General features: G+C 43.9%; 1 protein-coding gene across 4 annotated transcripts in view; it reads left to right on the forward strand.

Moving 5' to 3' along the window:
- NFE2L2 (NFE2 like bZIP transcription factor 2) overlaps nucleotides 1-19862 on the forward strand; it is a 33145-nt gene that overhangs the window by 8262 nt on the left and 5021 nt on the right. The window lies entirely within an intron of this gene.

A 19862-nucleotide genomic window follows, 5' to 3' on the forward strand; every position in this document is an offset into this window, starting at 1 on the left:
CTCTCCCACCCCCAGCTTCTGTGTTCTTCCTCCTTTGGCTCCCAAGCTGAGCCCAGGCCGAGAGTAAGAACCAAACTGTGGGATCAGGTTCTTTCTTTTCCTGCAGAGACAAAGGTTCACCGTGTGCTAGAAACTTCTTTACCAGGCTGCATGTTTGGGAGGATCCTTAGGGCAGTGGAGATCCCAGGTTACTTTTCACTTGGAAAAAAGGTTCTGGAAGTAAAGGGGAGAGGTTGGGAGGAAAATTGGTTTAAAAGATTCCTTGTAATGAACCCAGGAGGGATACGGCTCTTTGGTCTCTTCTGAAGCTCTTTGATTTGCTCTTCAGCGTGCACCTTGTGCTTGGGTCCCTCGTGAGAAAAGGGAAAAGCATTTGGGGTATTTACTTGTTCTGTGTTTACGCTCACTGTCTTTAGTTCTTTAAACAACCCTGTTGAGGTAGGTTTGTCGTTATTGAGAAAATTCTTTGGAGAGGCTAAGCAGCAGTCCAGAGCTTGGTTTAAGAACTAGAAAGCACAAATATTTCAAACAGAAGATTTTATATAAGAAATTAATTATATAGGTGAGCCAAGAAACCAGACAGCCAGCCTCAGGAAGCCACCTGCCAGTCCTGGGGCTGGAGGGGCAGAGAGAACAGGCGGAATTCAAGGAGCTGGGACCCTGGAGAGAGGGGCTATGCCTCCCATCCTCAGCTTCTCTCCTTCTCCCAGAGCCTTGGTGGATTGTAGCTGGGAAGGGAGCCTGGGGACGGAGTAGGGGCGGGATGGGGAAGGGATCTGGAGAGTGTTAGTCGGTCAGTCATGTCCAACTCTTTGTGACCCCATGGATCGTAGCTCAGCAGGCTCTTCTGTCCATGGAATTCTCCAGGCAAGAATACTGGAGTGGGTTGCCATTAGGCAAATGACCAAAGCAATCACATAGCTGGTAAGAATTGGAGCCAGGATGGGAACATTCTTTGCCATCAAAGTCCTTGGACTTCTCTCCAAATCATCTAGTGCTTTGCCTTTGGGGCACTTGTCATACCTGCTTAGGGGCAAGTGGCATGGGCATCCCATAGACCGCAGTGCCTTCTGTATTCTGACTTCCATAGCGCATTTGTGCTGTGTATTCCTTCTGGTGAGTGGAGCGCACCACGTGTGACCACAGAGTAACTAAAAAAAATGGAATTTTAGGAACTCCTCTCAAGAGCACACAGATGGAGGCTCCAGTCGGGAGTTCCCAGACTTGACAAGCATCCCACCGTTGCTGTTTCTGTGCCCCTCCCGCCATGAGGTGCCTCCAAGATGCCACAGTGGGATTGATTATATATACAAGTTTTTGGTGTTGCTGAAAGACTTGGGCCTCTGGGTCTTGAACTTGGGGGGAGGAGGTTCAGCAAAGAGGGAAAGTATCTAAGAACAGAGGGAACCTCGCATCTCTTCCTTTGCTCGGGATAAATGAAGCCTTTTCTCCCCAGAGAGGTGTGGGTGGATGTGGTCCCCTTTCCTCTGCCCTGTGGGACTCTGGGAAGCCTGCGGCCCACAGGGCGTGGCGCTTGCCCTGTGCTGGGGCTTCCAGAGTTCACTTGATAACCACATGTTGTGCCTTCAAGCCGCAGTGACGGTGTGGGTGCTGGCCAAGATGATAATGGAGACTGAGGGGACAGTCTTTGACCCTTCAAGTGACAATGCACTTGCAACGTTGTCAAGAGAACCCGCCTTTAGATGTTTGAAGACATTGGAATATAGGCAACTGGCAATTTCAGGAGGAAGAAAAGGAGAAAGAAAATGAACGTTTACTGACCAGCTGTTAGTACTGTACTAGGTCCTGGACATGGTCTCTCTTACCTGGTCTTGACGATAAATCTGTGTCAATGGCGGCTGTTAACCCCTTTTTTACAGACAAGGAAACCTATTCAAAGAGGTGAGGGAACTTGTCCAAGGCCATGCTACTCTGTCTGGCAGGACAGGGATTTAGCAAGTGTAATCACTGCCGTCCCTCCTTTCTTTCTTTCCTCCCGTGTCTCATGATTCTGGGTGTTTTGTTAGGTGCTAAAGCATGAGGGGCTGCTTAACAAAGATTCATTAGTTTTTTCTCAGGAAACCTCAGGATATTCCTTGTTCTTTGCAGGGAGGCCCACTGCCGCCTCAGATGGCAGGCTGTTCGCATCTCCTTTTCTGAGCTGGAAGGGGTTAGAGAGAATGCAGAAAGTGATGAAAGTTCTAGAAACCAGAGGGACCGAGTATATTTGATTTACTCAGTGTCTGTACCAGCTCCTTTAAAACAGAACAGTTTTATTTGAGCCATTGATGGTTACCACTGATATTTACCCTTTCTCCAGCCCATGGCTGCAGGGGACTGGTCCTAAAAGATAAGCTAAACGTTTTTAAAAATTTCAAGGTGACATTAAAAGTCATATGCCATCTCTCTGGGTCTTGACTGTCTTTTCTGCCCAGTACTTTTTGAAGTAGTTTGGGAAGATAGTAAAGGAAGCTATAGAACAGCTGAAGAGGTTGAGCTATCGTGGTGATAGACTGATGGTTTAGAAACAAAGTCTAGAATAGGGAAGGAGGCAAGGTTGCCCACTTTCTTTTCCTTTTCCTGACCATCAGCTTGAGGGAAAACAGCTTAGTGTCCTCTAAGAAAATACACTTAATCTGCATTTATATTGAATTAATTGTTATATTATCCAAGTTACAAAATTCCTTAATGCATATTGGAGAATACTTTCGTATCTGTTCTCTCAAAATCAGTTTTATTGTTAACTTGAAGAAATGTGTTTTTCAGATTCTTGAGGCATAATATTTTTGTTTTTAATCAAGTACCCAAAGAATAATTTGACGTTGATTTTTCTGCAACTAGTAGCTGTGGTCATAGTGATGTTAAATATGAAACCTTTGTTAAGTAATTCTTTAACCCCAGACACCTTAGATACACAATGAAAATGCTGAATTCTAAGCCTAACTCTAACTTACTCATTCCACAAATATTTATTAGGTGGTAACACACCCTAGGGAACTTTCAGGGCATGAAGTTGTTGTAATCTTCCAAGATAATGTAGCAATATATTGTCCTCGTTGGAGGACATTTGCTTCTCAAACTGCCCCTCCTCCTCATTAATCAGTCCCTTTGTTCTTTGTACACCTGGATTTTAGGGCAGGGCATGTGTCAGTACTTAATGAGTATAAATTAATCTCTCTCCTGATCCAGGTATGACCTCCTGTAGGGTAGGGATCGTGTCACACTCATTTTTGTAACTGGTGGCTGGCACCATGCCCGGGGCTTATTTAATAGTAGTTGCTCAGCAAATGTGAGACCCATGTCTGTTACTGCCCTCTCGGAACTTGGTGTTTTTAATCTGTGGTAGATGAAAGGACAGAGGAGAAAATGGCGCTTCCAACTGAGATGCTCAGAGAGGACATCCTGGAGGAGGTAGCGGTATATCTAGTTTGTCTTTTGTTCTTTTTTTAAGCTGGTGAGATTTGTTTTGGTTCAAACTGCAGTTGGAAGCCGGAGGAAGCGTGCAGGCGTGAACCGGCCTGTGTCAGCGTGTTGGGTCAGTAGGGCTAAAAAGGCGAACGGGCCGAAGGGGGCCTTCGGCGCCCAAGTGTGGTGTTTCAAATGTATATGAGGCATCTGGAAATCACCGGAGGCTTTGGAAAGGGTAAGACACTTGAGCTGGATGTGGACAGGAAGTTTATTATGGCCTCTGCTGGGGCAGGTTAGGGGTGGAGAAATGCTGGTGCCTTGGCATCAGCCCAGTACTAAGGATCTGTAATTAATACTCCAGTTTGTGCCTCCTCTGTTAGCCTTTTAAGGAGAATTTTTTTAACCCCCCCATTTTAAAGGGGGGAGTAGAATTTTCTCTTAACATTAGCTCCATCATGAAACCATCTGTGCTCAAGTTTGCACACCCTGCAGTTCCTGGGTTTTAACAGAAACTCATTGCCAACATATCCATCACTGCCCTGAAGAAAGGAGAGGAAGGAGTCAGAAGTTGCCGGTCGCCTTTAGGATGGATTGTTTTCTTCCCTGGTGACACAGAGGGGAGTTTCTCTCTTCTTGCCCTTTCCCACGATCCACTTGCTCTCACCATCTTCATTCAGAGGGAAGAGCGTCATCCTTGCCTTCCAGCCCCAGGGATTAGCAGTATTCACCCAAGAATGAAAACATGGACAATATCCTGTCTTTTCTTTTCCATGGGCTTTGCTTCTGCGCCCCGCTGAGCTAAGAGAGGTGGGCATCTTGCAATGTTGGCGAAGGCAGCTGCAGTTTCTGGGGCTCTTCCACCACCAGCCAGGTGCTGTGTGCTTTCACATACTAATTTTGTCCTGTGGACTCCTTACCTCCGTACCCTGTGAGGTACGGAGCCTTATCCCTGATTTGTAGGGAGAGAACCAGGGTCCAGAGAGCTTGAGCGATAGTACAGTGGGATTGCCTCAGTTTCATCATCATTACATGTGGATGAACCTATGTACAGTGTAGAATTAAGTAAGATGAGAACTGGGCATGAGATCTGGCGCACAGGATACACATGGCAGCTCTGAGGATTGTTATCATAATTGTACACCTTCATCGGGGATGTTTGAGTGTATGGGATCTGAGATTTCCTTGGCCCAACTTGAAAAAAAAAATCCCTCCCTGAATCCACGCCCCTTGTCATTCTTTGCTGTAGGTGTCTCATTCCCCTATGGCTTGTCCTGATCTCGCGTCAGGGCCTGATTGTTGGAGAGACAGAAGACCAGTCCGTGGCAAGGCCTTACGTGTGCCCTGGGACAGAGAGGGGCACATGCTGCCCTGTCTCCTCCGTGGGGCCCTCTAGCCTGTCCGTCGGATGTCCTGCTTATGTGGACTGATAAGCCATCTCTGTGAACTCCATCGCAGGTTGTAGAACTTCTTACCCTGGGGTTCTGAGCCTAGAAATGGAGCAGTGTCCACAGGCCAAGTTGTACAAACAGAAAGAGTTGGGGGGTAGGAGTGCATAAGTGGAAGGTTAAACCCAGCTGTGGGGCTTCCTGGCGGCTCAGTGGTAAAGAATCCCACTGTAATCCAGGAGGCTGGGCTTCGATCCCTGGATCAGGAAGATCCCCTGGAAGAGGGCGTGGCAACCCAGTCCAGTATTCTTGCCCGGAAAATCCCACTGACAGAGGAGCCTGGCAGGCTATAGACCAGAGGGTCACAAAGAGTTAGACACGACTTAGCAACAGAACAACAAACCCAGCTGTGAACTGAGCTGACCCCTGTGGCCTTGCCCTCTTCCCAGCCCCAACCCATCTTTTAGTCTTCAAAGATGAAAATACATCTTCATAGTAACTGCTGCCAAGTAACTCTTTAAAAAGGTGAAATGGTAAAGGGAAACACATTCCCATGAGGGAGATAACACGGCTGAAAACTTTCACACCTACTGCCCTTCATTGTTGCTATGTGATGTGTAATCCTTTTTATGATACTTTTTATCATAAATAAAAGCTTGTTTGTGATATGTAAATAAGTTTGGAGCTCACCTTCTATTTTTCATATAGTGATTAGACCCAGAAGCCTCAAAATTACATGCTTCTTATGTTCATTTGGGCTTCCCTGATGGCTCAAGCGGGTAAAGAAACCGCCTGCCAAGCAGCAGATATGGGTTCGATCCCTGGGTCGGGAAGATCCCCTGGAGGAGAAAATGAAAACCCACTCCAGTATTCTTGCCTGGGAAATCGCATCCCATGGACAGGAGCCTGGTGGGCTACAGTCTAAAGGGTCTCAGTCTGACTCCGCTGAGCGGCTGAGCCCCGCCCATGCTCATTTGACCCGTGCAGCAGCAGTTGAATGTATTGGGAGCATTACTGCTTCACCCCTGACATGTCCCCTGTATTTTTAAGGGGCACTCACATACCTTTTCCCCACATGGAAAAGTTCTGTGAGGACAGGTGTTAGTCTGGGTTTTCTTACAGCCCAGAGCTCCCTGTACAGTTCGCCCCGGCACGACGGCTGTGTGCGGCCTCCTTGAAGAGGCCTTGTGTGTATGCTGAGTAAGGGCCTCTGTTCCGTGAGTGATCCTGTAGCAAAAACGGGGGGGTGGATCTCGCTGTGACGCGTTCTTAGAGGTGGGTCTTCAGTCAAGATCACTTAACCTCTCCATGCTTCAGTTTCCTTGCCCCAAAAGGAGATAATAATAATACCACCTTCCTTGCCAATTGGTTTGAGTGCAAGTGAGCTCATGGAGATGAGTGCTCGGAAAGTACCGAACAAGTAGAAAGTGCACGATAAATGCACTTACTGTTATTGGATTGTGTCACACTTGCCTTTGCCTAGCTTTAGAATACTGACACTGTGATCTTTCCTTCTCACATCCTAATGTGAAGGCTCACTAGGTAACCGATGTCCTTACGTGTTTATTTAGCAAGTTAACTGAAAAGATTTAAAGAAAGTTAAAGACTCCTGTACTGATTTTAAGAGAATGAAATGGGACATATATACTAATTATCATTTCCTTTTTAAGAGGCCCAAATTACTGCCTGGCCCTTGACAGCAACAGTGGGTTTTGTGCATGTTCAGATGTATACATTGGAAGCAGTTGAAATGGAATTTCCAAACGCAGGACTAATTCATGTCCTTGGCTGGAACAGATAGTGTTGCTGGCCAAAATCTTGGCTTTCTTTGTCCACCAAAGCCGATTAAAAAGTACGGAGAGAGAGTTTGGAGGAAATGGAAAGGCGGCTTTAATTCTCAGCCAGCAGAGAGGGGCACACAGTAGGTTCATGCCCCAAGAACTGCGCCCTCTCCGTGAGGAGTCCGGGGCCTTGTATAAGATGAGGCCTCGCGGTCAGGAGTCGGTGACGAGGAACAAAGGTGTATGACTTGTCAAATACAGTCAGGCTGGCGTCAGTAACCCAGTAATTGAGTCTGGCAGTTCAGTGGCTCTGCCTTCTTTCTGATAGGTAACTGCTAGGGGAAGGGTGTTCTAAGGGTAAACACCAGATGCAGGATGTATTTAGCATATAGAGTCAAAGGAAAATAGGTGCGGAAGTGTAGCTCCTGCAAAGTTAGGGGGAAGGAAAGCAAGCTTAGTTACAGACATGCAGAGTTAGGACCAGTTCAAACAAAACTAGAGATGAGCAGGCCTGCCCACTGGTCTCTTTATCTTCTTTGTTCTCTGGGAAAGGGAAATTAAAAAACTAACTCCTTTTTTTCCCCCTCTTTTTCACGGCAACAACAGTACTATTACCTAAACCCCTCATTTCTACCCATTCTTCTGGATGACCTTTGCAGTCATCTGGTAATCATGCGGCCTCTGGACCATAACGTTGCTCTTTAATCTCAAGGTGATCCGTGTAGTATTATGAGCTCTGTTAGTAACTCACAGATTTGCACTCTCAGATCGTTGAAGTAGCTTTTCGCAAACAGTGGTTAGCAATATAAATACTACCTAGCGTCCTTTGGAAGGGTTACTGTTCCCATTGTATTCTCAGGAAATAATCTGCAGTCCAGAGGAGTTTGGCTCATTAGAATTCGCCCGCTAAGAAATGTGGAGGGCCCACCCCGTAGGTGCCGGAGCCGAACTGCCACTTGCCGCTTGCCACTGGTCACTTTTGAGCACTTGAAATGGGACTTGTGTAACTGAGGGTGTGCATTTTTTAATTTTAATGAATTATGATTTAAAATTTAAAACAGAAGTAGGATAAGATATTTTTCTGTTGAATAAAACTATTTTGGTGGGACCACATTTCATGGGATCCTGTCATTTGATCTTTGTTATGTTCATTGAGTGCTTGGTCACTGCTCATTAGTAATTTACATTTTTTGATTACAAAGTAAAGTGATGTTTTGATATATTGGGTGAAATAAATAATATTGTTTAAATCAAATTAACTTTTTTCATTTTTTGTAAGGCTACTAAAATCGTATTGGGCTTCCCTGGTGACTCAGACAGTAAAGAATCCTCCTGCAGTTTAGGAAACCTGGGTTTGATCTTGGGTTGGGAAGATTCCCCTGGAGAAGGGAATGGTAACCCACTCCAGTATTCTTGCCTGGAGAATTTCATGGACAGAGGCGCCTAATGAGCTCTAGGCCACAGGGTCGCAGAGTCCGACGTGACTGAGTGACTAACACTTTCCCTTTTCTCTAAAATTATTTAAATCACACATATAGCTTGCATTAGATGTATACTGGAAAGTACTGCCTTAGAGCATCTACTACAAGTTCCTGAAATTAGCTTGTTCTAAAGTTCAAAAGTAGGTTCCAGGCTTACATTTTTGACTTTATGGAATCAGAGGTGTTTAGGTGAAGGAATCTTTGGACTCACCTAACCCAGCCCTGGCCTTCTGCAGGTGGAGAAACTGAGGTTCAAAGTTACTGTAGCATGGCATGCCCTGACCGTGGATGGATGTGGAACTTAATGTGCTTTAGAGCCTATTGCTTTGCATCCTGGGCTTCCTTGGCGTTGGAAACATGGTGGGCGTCAGGGCCGCAAAGAACTTCCACCAGTTCCAGATAGAAGGATTTTAAGAGCAATTATTTTAGGCAATGAGAGAATTTTTCTACTGTATCTCCTGTGGACAGGGTGATCGATTCCATGTTTGACATGTAAATTTTTGTTGGGCAGTATAATGAAACATCCATGGGGAACAGTAGTAATAAGGTACAAATAATTCCCACACTTTGTGCAAGCACTTACTTTGGAAAACTCCATACATCTGGCTTTCATATTTTCATTTAAGGAGTTCTTTTCCCAAAACGAGAGACTTGAAACCAGACCCACAGCTTTTGTCCTTGAGAAAAAGACTGAGAGCTTGACTTCATGTGTTTATTATTTAGGTAGGTAGCCTGAGATCATTCGGTAAAAGTTTAGGCCCGTTTTATGGTATTGTTTGCTTATTGGTAAAACTGACTTAAGGAAGAAGCCACCAACAACTAAAATGCACAGCCTTAGAGCAAACCAGAACTTTTTGTCTATTTTGAGGAACCGAGGAGGAAAGGGAGGCATGAGTCACTAAATGGTGATTTAATTTATAGGTCTGTCCATCGGGTTTTGAGAGGGCTGCTTCCGCTATAGACGCAGTTGACAAGTCAGGTGACCTTTGGTATTTAACCCTTCTGAACCTATTTCTTCATCTCACTAATCTTCACACAGAGTAGTGTGAGGATTAATTGACACGGTCATGCAAGTGAAAGTGGTTTGTGCTCTGAAAGCATTACAAATGGAAGAGCTGCTGTCTTGAAGGGCTTCCTTTCTCCAAGAAGATGTAGAACTATTTCTGGGGTCACCCTTGGTCTTGGTGAGCCCGTGGACGAGTCAGTCAAGTTTGGAATGTGCATTTAGTGGACCCATGGCCTTGACCCTATGATTTGGGATTTCTCAGGCTTCCATGTTAATTTAAAGCACTTCTTACTCTTGGTAGCAGAGATGCTCTGCCTGAAGTCAGGGTTAGAACTGGAAGCCCTTTAGTCTTATTGTGTTGAGTATGGGCATAGTTTTTAGATACCACCGAGGATTTAGAGATTAGGAGTAGGGAAAGGAAAGTTCTCTGCAGAAAAATGGAGGACAAACTTTGGTCAGATGACAAGGTTCTGTAGGCCAGGGTTCTATTTGGTTGCAGGATCAAATGCCACACAACAGTTGTGTACACTTCTGTTTTCAAAGTAATTCCTAGCATTTCAGAAATTTAAGGACTAGAAATTGCAATTGGAAAGTCTAGTTTGAAATCTAATTTCTGTGAATTGACCAGATGACCCTTCCTGGGTTCAGCTCAGTCAGATGAGACCTAGCGTCAGCTACCCATTTAGTATCTCTGGGCTTTGGGATACTCATTTATAAACTTGGTGTTTGGTCTGTGTTCTGCAAGATCACTGTCTTCTCTTCTTAGTTACTTGTGTGTTCAGTGTAATTTAATAGCCAACTTACATGTTTCTGAGACACTTCCCTAGACAGAATACCTTTTCCTGGCCTTCAAAGAGCTAGTAGATAAAGTCAGCATGCTTGGACTTGCTTTCTCTTTTATAGCTGATACTCCACTTAAAGTTGTTATAGAATATTGATGGTACTGCTTGTGCTGTGCACGGCGTCTTTGTATCTTATTTATTTTACACCACTCGTAGTTTGTACCTCTTACTCCTCTTCCCCTATCTTGCCCCTCCCTTCCAACCCTCTTTTCACTGGAAACCATTAGTTTGTTCCCTGTATCTGTGCTTTGTTATATTCAGTTGTATGTTTTATTTTTTTAGAGTTCATATAAAGATGAAAACAGAATTTGTCTTCCTCTACTTATTTCACCAAGCATAATACCTTGCAGGTCCATCCATGTTGTTGCAAATGGCAGGATTTTCTCGTTTTCGCTGAGTGGTATTCCATTGTGTATATTGACAGCGTCTCTTCTGTGTCCGTTCATCTCATCGTGGACACATCAGTTGCTTCCATGTCTTGGCTGTTGTAAACAATGCTGTGGTGGACACTGGGGTGCATATCTTTCTTTTCAAATTATTTCAAATGGTTTTTGTTTCCTTCAGATGTATACCCAACTGTGGAATTGCTGGATCATATGGTAGTTCCATTTGTATTTGACTTGGTTTTTTCTTGGGAATTGACCTTGTCTGGTAGAAGGACTGAGGTTGCCAGTTTTGCTTGTTTCACCTGTCGGGACTCCCTAACCTCTACCTGTGTGTACTGTGGCCTTTATGTTTCTTGCCCCTGCAGATTGTTTTACCAGCTCCAAAGGCACCAACCAAGGTTCCCTTGGCTGGACATAGACTGGTGATTAAAGACATGTTTGCTGGACAACTATGTACAGTACATTCTCTTTAGTCTTAATTTTATGGTCTTAATTTAAAAATACTGAGAGGGCTGATTTTGAAATGAGTCTGAAATTAATATAGGAGACCTTATATCAATAATTACTATGTACTTATTGGGTGAGTACCATGTGCCAATGTGCTGCAAGGTGTGAAGGACACATGATTGGGGAAAATGGGCATTTCTCATTGTATAATAAATTAAAATGTATATACTCCTTGATCAGCAGTTCTGAGTATCTGTCTCATAGGTAATCCTCACACATTGTTGAAATGATTTATACACAAAGATAGCCATTGTAGCATCATTTGCCCAGCAAAAGATTAGAAATAATTTAAAAGCCCAGTGAGGGACTGATTAATTAGATTAAGTGTGGAATGTTATGATTATATCCTACTCGTGTGTGTGTCTGTGAAATGTGTCAGTCCCTCAGTCGTGTCCAACTCTTTGCAACCCATGGACTGTAGCCCACCAGGCTCCTCTATCTATGGAGTTCTCCAGGCAAGAATACTGAAGTGGGTAGCCATCCCCTTCTCCAGGAGATCGTCCCAACCCAGGGATCGAACCTAGGTCTCCTTCATTGCGGGCAAATTCTTTACCACTAGCACCACCTGGGAAATATGTGCCTGTGGGTCTGTATTTAATAGAGTATCTTCCTAAGGACACAAAAAACTGATGCCAATGGTTGCCTTGGGAAAAGATAACTGGGAGATTACTTTTGTAGCTTTTAAATGTATCCTGTATACAGATGCCATCTATCAAAAAAGACATTGTCATGCCCTGAAGGAGTCTGCAGTTTAGTTGGGCCATTGTAACGAAGCCCAGATAAGATATACAGAGAAAGTACTGGGGGTGAGTATTGGCTTTATGGGAAGATTGGTTGAAATGCTAAGCTCTGCTTGTGCAGTTGACTAGATTTGCCTAGTTGTCAGGACTGGCGGGTCTGAGCATCAGTGGGCTGGCTTCCAGCCTTAGCATCCCACCGGGCAGAGGGCACGGGGATGAAGCAGTTTGCAGCCTTTGTCCCGCGGTGGTGGGAAGTGCCCACAGGCTGGACATCAGATCTGGATTGGGGTTCTGGCTCTGCCACTTGCCCACTTGGGGCAGGGATGCTGGAGACCCAGAGCCTAATTGTACTCATCCATAGATGAAGATAAGCCACCTCCCTCATGCGGTGCCGTGACCACTCCTGCAAACCATGAAGTGTTTTGCAAACACTAGTGGAGATAGAAGCTTCAAGGAATCTGCTGACTGGCAAGCGGGGACCAGAGGTGCAAATTTAAAAATTAGAGAGAAGTGAAAATGTATGTTTTCCTCCCCTCTGCCAAATAACTGGGCAGGAGTCATAAAATTAGATGTTAAATTAGAAAAGTAGACCCACTAAATTAGAATAGTAGTTTTGGAATCCTTGACCTTTGATCTTGGGACAGTCATTTCACCCTTTAGACCACTTTCCCTGTTTGAAAATGAAAGGGGCTATGTGTGTCCTCTGGGCCCCTCCAGTCACCACGTCCCGTGACAGTGTGGCATTAGCAGTAATTCCCGTCTCATCTGCGATGAGTCATACTGACTGAAAAGTCCACATGCAAGGAGGAAGTCTCTTGAGAATTTTCCTTGTGCTGGAGAATCTGAGCTTCTGGGGAGAAACTGGGGGTGGGGGCGGGATTGCTGCCACAGAAGAGGGGAGACCAGAAAGGCAGGGTGAGTGGAGATGGGTTGTCTTCTCCACCTCCAAAACCTCCTTTGATTTCTAGTATTCATACAGACTAGATGTTTGGAGAACGCCAGCTTACCCCTCGCTTACGTGGGTGGGACGCCCATGTGCTGTGGCCGGTGAGCTTTGCGGCTCCTCTGTGAGGTCTCTGCAGCTTGGTCATGCTTCCTCTGTGCTGTCTTGGCCCCTACATGCTTCTCTCCTCAGGTCTCGAAACTGAGATCAGAGACTGTCCTCTGTTGACCTCTGTGTCCCCAGCACCTAGCATAGTTCCAGGTCCCTGAGAGGTGAGCTGTGTGTTTGTATTAGATGGGTTGCTGGATTAATGATCCATTTATGTACGCTAATCTTATTAATCTTCACTACCACTTTTTATTATAACTATCACCATTCTGGTACAGTGACATTTTAGCCATTAGTAGCTTATTATTTTGAGAAATATTTCATACTGAATAAAGTTAACACTAAAAAATAATTAAACAGACCCCCCCCCCCCGCCCTTTGTCATGTTGTTTTAACAGGATGTACCAAAAAAAGCTAAGTATTTTAGATAGCCTCTGTACATTCCAATATATGCGTATCTAAGATTCATCACTGTCACTTCCACAGGCACGCAGGTCTTGAGCTGGCAGCAAGAAACAGGAGGCCTGAATTGCTGGCCCACTTCTTACCTTTTAAAGCTAACTGTAAGCAGTTAAACCTGAAAAGGAGCTTTAAGATTAAAATAAATAATTTGTTTACAAATGCAGAATCCAAAGAGGGTGAAGGATTATTAAGGGGGTTTAGAAGTGGCAGGAGCAGCTAAGAGTTCCAGGGGTTCGAGCATGCTGGGGCACTGCCCTCCCTCGTGGGGGCGGGGGGCAGGGGCAGGAGACTGAGCAAGCAGGGCTGTTTGACCCCAAGGTGGGTGATGACCTGGTTAGTTCACACTCGGTTAATGTCAGCGTGTGTTGAGTGAAGTTAGAGAGTTAGAGCCAGTGCTCCTGCAGGTTCTGTTGATAAGAAAGGGTGTGTGTGTTTTCCTATATATTCATTCTAGTAGTGGTAACAGACCTATTCACAAAGTTACTTTTATGTGTAGAGTGCAGCATCCAGAGCTGAATACCTTCATGGCTTGTTCAAAAATGGAGGTGAAAAAAATGGGTCCTGAAATTTGCTTATCAAACAAAGCCACTCAACATAGTGACTTACCCTTGGATAAGCCATTTGAGGCCCAACAGCTACTGCTGCTGCTAAGTCACTTCAGCCATGTCCGACTCTGTGCGACCCCATAGACGGCAGCTCACGAGGCTCTCCCGTCTCTGGGATTCTCCAGGCAAGAACACTGGAGTGGGTTGCCATTTCCTTCTCTAATGCATGAAAGTGAAAAGTGAAAGTGAAGTCGCTCAGTCGTGTCCGACTCTTGGCGACCCCATGGACTGCAGCCCACCAGGCTCCTCTGCCAATGGGATTTTCCAGGCAAGAGTACTGGAGTGGGGTGCCATTGCCTTCTACGGAGGCCCAACAGCAGCGTCCTGCAAAAATACTACAAACGAGCAGAAATTAACTCTGCTGGCATCCAGGTTTGAAACTTCCCATAGAAAAATCAGATTCACTTTTGGAATGAGTAGCAGTGGGATCACCTGCTGTTTTGGAAAGTAACTGTCCTTTCTGGTTTCTTTTTGGCCAAACACATATATGCCTCTTAGGAAAATAAACAGTCCAAATTCTTACTCTGTTCACTTTCACGCTTTGCTTTATCTTTGCATCATGCTTTGCAGTGTACAGACAAGTGTAATAGATGAAAGTTCCAGTAAACTGGCTGGATCATGTTTCTCAGATTGAGTCACTGCTGAGAAACGTGTGAGCAGGAAGCAGCACATGAAAATGTACACAGTAACAAGCTGGCCTGTGAGGAAATGGGACCATTTTCTAGCTGAAAGACACAAGGGTAGGAGGATGTGTCTGCAACCCAGGGAGTAGCAAATTTGTGATCTAGGATTTTAAGTCATTGAATAATTCATGTTTTGGTGTGTTTAAGATTTTTTTTTAATGCTGTTAAAAACTGCTAGTTATTGAAGACTGGGGAAATAATCCTTAGTAAGTTTAGAAGGAAAACTTGGATTGGGGGTAACTATTATTGCCTATTAGGGGTCTCTGCTGACATATAAACTGGTTGCAAGGCCAGTTATTTTTTTTAAATAGAGCTGTAGTTACACAGAAATTAACCCAGTGACATTTACACTTGACCTCAGTGTCTGTAAGGCCTCTTCCACCTGTAACATTCTATGATTCTGTATAAATGTTGTTTTTTTTTTTGACCTTTGTTTTTAACCACCTACTTCACAATTATTGTAGCAATACGTTCAGAAATATGCAAGTCAGATCAGTAGAATCAGAAGTACCTGAATGTGGGCAGACTATAAATAACAACCAGTCATCTGCCTTCTCTAGAATTCTGAAAACTATTGACCTTGTCTTGTGTATCTTCTTGTAATGAAGCAGGAGAGAAGTAAATAGGAGATAAATATTATGAAATAGAATAGTCATCAGCGAGATGTATTTCACACACACACCTGCTTGGTGTCACTTTGCCTTAGTGGTAAGGAGCCCTGCTGCAGGCTAGAGCTTGTAAATCAAGGAGGTCGTTTATGTCATTTCATCAGTTCTTCAGGGTTTAAGCGTCCCCTTGCTTGCTTTTGTACCTTCCTATAAGCTGTTGATTTGACCTGTGTTCTTAAGGGACGGTAGGATGTGATTCATGTTCCACCCAGTTCTGCCCAAAAATATTTGTGCAGCTTCTATGGAAAAAAATATTAAACCGGATTTCGCTTTTAGGTTAATAATATAACTGTCTGGGCGTGATATAAAGACTGAAATGTCTGAAAGTAAAAGTATTACTGGATGTAATTTAGACTCTGAATGCTAGTTGTTAATATTTGGGTGGCGAGATCAATATCAGGAGAATAAACTTTAAAAGATTTACTGTTTTCTTAGTCGAAATATATGATTTTAAGAAGGAATCACCTGGGACATTGTCTTAACACTTATACCGTGCGACTGGAAGTGAGGATCAGTTTTTTATTGTTTACAGAATTATCCTTGCAATTTTTAAAAAACACTTTATTGGAGAAACTTATGTTTAGAAGGAAACCCCCCGTCACCTTCCCTTCATCCTCTGGACAAAACAGAGGATGGGAGAGGGAAGAGAGGGAAAGGCTTGGGGGTACTGGTTTCATTTATACAAGTGAATGTATGTGATAGAAACCATTTCATTTTAGATATTTTTCTAAAGCCTTAGCTTACTGAATTGCTTTAATTTAGGAGTTCATAATACCTTTGCTTTATCTTTTCTGATTTGGGGGGAATCATCTGAGCATGATAAAATGCTAGTTTATTCAGAGCACTAAAATTAGCTTGCAAAAGACATTATTCTGGGATTCTATATTCAAGGACTTTCTTCTTTGTTTATCCTGAACAAAGATGTTTGTTTTAAAATGGTCCAAGTTAATAGTCCAATTTCAGATTTCCCATGAAACGAGTAACAGATTACCCAGATGGCACACGATGATATATATACATTTTCCAGTTATGACTATTTCCACTGGGCCAGATGGCGATTTAATGTGAACTGTCAAACATTTCTTAGTATTCATACATGGTCTTATTTTGTCGAAGCCAAGCTAGCAACATAACTCAGGGGTCACGAAAGAACAACAGCAACAATAATTCAGACACCAAGTGTGGCACGTGAAGGCTCACACCCAGTACCGCACTGCCCTCAGGAACTCTTTGAAGCTTAAGGAGATGCCTGTTGAAAAGCCATACATTCCCCCTCCCTCCCCAGACCTTTCTTCTCTGCCCTGTTGCAGGGCAGCTGTGCTTCCTCAGTGCCTCAGGGTGAAGTGTGCAAGAGCAGTTTCATTCTTCCTTGGCCATTTTCCTTCCACCCTGTCCATTGGCATGCTCTTGTTTGTTACAGGAACCATGCCAACTATTTCCCCTTAGATAGTTTGAGAGCTCTGCAGAGAGATGGGTCCTTTGTGGAGTAAGCCACGTGCCCAGTCACAGGGCTCCTTCAAGACAGCTTACTACATACAGTCCTTGGGCTGTGGGGCTCCCTGCCAGTGAGGCGTGTGTGGACAAACTTCTGCTGTTCTTAAATATTTGAATATTTCGTACAACAAATGCCCACCGATTTTTTTCTTCTGAAACTCAGGTGAAAATCTGAGTAATACAATGTATGATATATCAAGGCTATGACAAGCAACCCTTTGTTGCTGCATTCTAAATTTGATCAGAACACTTGTTTTAGGAATTCATAGTGGTTAAAACTCAGCTTTTTTTTTCAAGCAGATGTTTTCTTTTAGAGAGCTCTCATGGCAAGAATAAACATACAAACTTAAAAAATACAGAGCAAAACCTCTGAGAACACTTTGAAACCTGTTTTGGTCTGTGGTAATCTCCATGAAGGCTGCCCAGCCTGCATTGAGCAATTTGATGTTGTCACTGGAAATGACATTTTGTGTTTTATGTTTCCTGTTTGTTGATAAAGGCTCTATTAAGGTGCCCTTGCCTAATTACGTTATGGGGAGTTTTAAAACACTGAATTGGTTTGGAGCTGTGCATTGAAGGGCAGTCATATCAGAAATTGAGTAGCAATTGAGAGGGTGTTACTTGGGTACATGAAAGTTTACATAAATGTGTGTGTTGTCTACATTTATTTACAACACCCATTGCACATGCCCAGCGGTCAGTTTCCGACCTTCTTTAAGAAGGAACTAAGTAGCTTCAAGACCGAGTGTTGTTTCAAGGCTTCCACTCCGATTAGGTCTGCAACTTCATTCTTCTCCTTTGGCCTGGTGTTTGGTGTCACTTATGGCAAGCAGAAGGACCCATCCCCGTTGGGAGGCATATCTGTACTTGCATATACTTTACTTTTATAGAGAAAGTTCCTCCATGTTTCATTTGATCCACCAAAATCTGTATTATAGGGGTAGGATGGAATAGTTATAATTTATAGCTTAACTATCTGAACCCACTCAAGACATCTCATCTGATGAGGAGAGCAGGGAAAGGGAAAGAAGAGTTATATCAACTCTTGGTGTGATTACCACTGATAGTTTTAGAATAAATTAGAAATTTTCCTCCTGCCCATAGTTCTGGGTTCTAGGGATACTTTGGACTCATCATATTTGTGAGGTGTTTCCAAAATAAATTCTTCAGTGCTCTTTCTTTTGTGGGAAAGCCAAAACCGGGTACTGGTTTTTATCCTGGGATCTCCTATCAAGGAAGCCCGCAGGCCCAGGCAGGCTGAGGAGCATGAGGGAGGGGTGTGGTCCGTGGCCCCCGGGTGCAGAGGCAAGTGTTGGGGTTTCTCTGTTGTGAATCTTCTGAAGAGTTCAATGCGCTTTCCATGTTCTGTTTTTGAGAAGGGTAGGAAAACAGACCTCACTTGAAACTGTGTGAGTACGCAATTCTTTAATTTTTAGAACAAGCCTTTAGTAGGAGTGAACGTGCCAACCATCTCCTTACTTAGCACCTTGTTAGCTCCGGTTTGGAGAATGGCCCGGACAGGATACTCAGCTGTATTTAGATTTCCCCAAGACACGGCCCAGCCTAATTAGAATTTTAGTGTGGGTTTCTGTGTACCTCGGGCCTTTCTCTTTCACATGGCCTTTGTGTAGACATGTCCATTGAGGGCAAAACAATTTTTAAAATGGAAATTATTCTCATGTTTTAGTGGGGAGCCTCCTGAGAAAAGTCATGTATGACTGAATGCTCCACGATTTCTATTTTGTTGGTTGTGGCCAGGAACATAATCCAGGTGAAAAGAAAGAGTTAGTGGCTCAGTCGTGTCCAACTCTTTGCAACCCCGTGGACTGTAGCTCACCTGTCCATGGCATTCTGCAGGCAACACTGGGGTGGCTTGCCATTTCCTCCTGCAGAGGATCTTCCCGACTCAGGGATTGAACCCATGTCTCTTACATGTCCTCCATCAGCAGGTGGGTTCTTTACCACAAACACCACGTGGGAAGCCCCCAACCTCTGTTCTGGTACTTTCCAGTAGTATCTAAGCCTCAGTATACTTACCTGTAAAACAGGGATACATGTTTTCTTCATGTGGTTTTGAGACTTGGTTTGTATATATCTGAAGTACTTAAAACAATGCTTGGCACATATAGAAAGATCTTAATAGATGTTGCCTTAAAAAACAGGTATACCCTAGCCAGTTCTCAAGAGCTACAGATACTGCTTTAACTACAGCTGCTGCTGTGTGTGCTTTGTACTCTTAAGTTATACTGTTTAAAGCTAGGATAACGTATCTCATGGGTAGGATTTCATAGCTTTTAAGATTCGAACACCAACTTCCAATCAAGGCTAGAGGTGGCGCTACTCTCCAGCCAGCTGGGCTGCCTCTAGGTTGCGCATTCTGTGCTTGTACTCAGTTGGGTGAAATACCTGACTGCTCAGCTAAGGAACTACCACGCTGTTCCTGCCCTTTGGAGGCTGAAGATAATAGAGCTGTGAATGCACCAGGCAGCCCAGTGCTACTGGCCGTTGTCCGAACTGCAATACAAAGTTCGATGTTTGCACACTGAATCTACCGGCCTTCGGCCCCAATTCCCTTTCTCTGTCTTGATTTTTCCAACCTCCATCTCATTGTTTTAAATGTAAATGATCTATTAAATAGAAATATTTAAATTTCCCATTCAGAATTTAACAAAAACTTAAATTTTAAATCAGAAAAAAAATTGTTTTTGACATTTATAGTTAGAAAATGTGGCCATGGACCTAAGCCTAGGCTTGTTATATAAATCAGAATAACCAATCCCTCATTATAAGATTGTCCCCTTATGTTAGAATGCATCACCTTCCATTGTTCCCTGGAGCCATGTTTTTTTGGCATGTGTTACAAAGAGGGGAAACAGTGGAAATAGTGTCAGACTTTATTTTTCTGGGCTCCAAAATCACTACAGATGGTGACTGCAGCCATGAAATTAAAAGACGCTTACTCCTTGGAAGGAAAGTTATGACCAACCTAGATAGCATATTGAAAAGCAGAGACATTACTTTGCCAACAAAGGTCCATCTAGTCAAGGCTATGGTTTTTCCTGTGGTCATGTATGGATGTGAGAGTTGGACTGTGAAGAAGACTGAGCGCCGAAGAATTGATGCTTTTGAACTGTGGTGTTGGAGAAGACTCTTGAGAGTCCCTTGGACTGCAAGGAGATCCAACCAGTCCATTCTGAAGGAGATCAGCCCTGGGATTTCTTTGGAAGGAAAGATGCTAAAGCTGAAACTCCAGTACTTTGGCCACCTCATGGGAAGAGTTGACTCACTGGAAAAGACTGATGCTGGGAGGGATTGGGGGCATGAGGAGAAGGGGACGACAGAGGATGAGATGGCTGGATGGCA

This window comes from Bubalus bubalis, chromosome 2, assembly GCF_019923935.1.
Source record: "Bubalus bubalis isolate 160015118507 breed Murrah chromosome 2, NDDB_SH_1, whole genome shotgun sequence".
NCBI classification, from domain to species: domain Eukaryota; kingdom Metazoa; phylum Chordata; class Mammalia; order Artiodactyla; family Bovidae; genus Bubalus; species Bubalus bubalis.